Source organism: Dama dama, chromosome 9, assembly GCF_033118175.1.
Source record: "Dama dama isolate Ldn47 chromosome 9, ASM3311817v1, whole genome shotgun sequence".
NCBI classification, from domain to species: Eukaryota; Metazoa; Chordata; class Mammalia; order Artiodactyla; family Cervidae; genus Dama; species Dama dama.
This window is the reverse complement of record NC_083689.1, coordinates 100,927,917-100,929,406: the sequence shown is the minus strand read 5'-3', so window position 1 is coordinate 100,929,406 and position 1,490 is coordinate 100,927,917.

Below are 1,490 nucleotides of genomic sequence, written 5' to 3'. Positions count from 1 at the left end.
TGGTTAACACTCCATGCTTCTGCAGCAGGCGGGCACACAGGTTCAATTCCTGGTCAGGAACTGATATTCCACATGCTGCATGGTGTGACCAAAGAATAGAATAGAAAAAAAAAAAAAAAAAAAAAACCACTGATTTTCTATAGGAACGCCTCTAATTTTTGTTGTTGTTCAGTTGCACAGTCATGTGTGACTCTTTGCAAAGCCAAGGTAGCCCTTGGTGCAACACACCAGGTTATCCTGTCCTTCACTATCTCCCAGAGTTTGCTCAAACTTATGTCCATTGAGTCAATGATGCCTTCCAACCATCTCATCCTCTGTCACAATCTTCTCTTCCTACCTTCAGTCTTTCCAGTGAGTCAACTCTTCGCATCAGGTGGCCTAGGTATTGGAGTGTCAGTTTCAGCATTGATTCTTCCAATGGATATTCAGGGTTGTTTCCTTTAGGACTGACTTGTTTGATTATCTCACAGTTCAAGGGACTCTTGAGAGTCTTCTCCAACACAACAGTTAAAGAGCATCAATTCTTCAGTGATCAGCCTTCTTTATGGTCCAATTCTCACATCCGTACATGACTACTGGAAAAACCACAGCTTAGACTTTAGGGACCTTTGTCAGCAAAGCCATGTCTCTGCTTTTCATACACTGTCTAGGTTGGTCATAGCTTTTCTTCCATGGAGCAAGCGTTTTTATTTTATTTTTTTAATTCCATGGCTGCAGTCACCATATGTAGTGATTTTGAAGGCCCGGTATTCAATTCTGCCAATGTTTCCATTTCTTTCCCTCATATTGCCATGAAGTGAAGGAACTGGATTAGTGAAGTGAAGCCATGAAATTCAAAGACACTTGCTTCTTGGAAGAAAAGTTATGATGAACCTACACAGCATATTAAAAAGCAGAGACATTACTTTGCCAACAAAGGTCCATTTAGTCAAGGCTATGGTTTTCCCAGTAGTCATGTATGGATATGAGAGTTGGACTATAAAGAAAACTGAGTGCTAAAGAATTGATGCTTTTGAACTGTGGTGTTGGAGAAGACTCTTGAGAGTCCCTTGGCCTGCAAGGAGATCCAACCAGTCCATCCTAAAGGAGATCATTCCTGGGTGTTCATTGGAAGGACTGATGCTGAAGCTGAAACTCCAATACTTTGGCCACCTGATGAGAAGAGCTGACTCATTTGAAAAGATCCTGATGCTGGGAAAGATTGAGGGCAGGAGCAGAAGGGGACGACAGAGGATGAGATGGTTGGATAGCATCACTGACTCAATGGACATAGGTTTGAGTAAACTCCGGGAGTTGATGATGGATAGGGAGACCTGGCGTGCTGTGGTTCAAGGGGTCGCAAAGAGTCGGACATGACTGAGCGACTGAACTGAACTGGACTGAACTGAAGGAACTGGATACCATGATCTTAGCTTTTTGGATACTGAGTTTTAAGCCAGCTTTTTCACTTTCCTTATTCACCTTCATCAAGAGACTCTACAGTTCCTTTT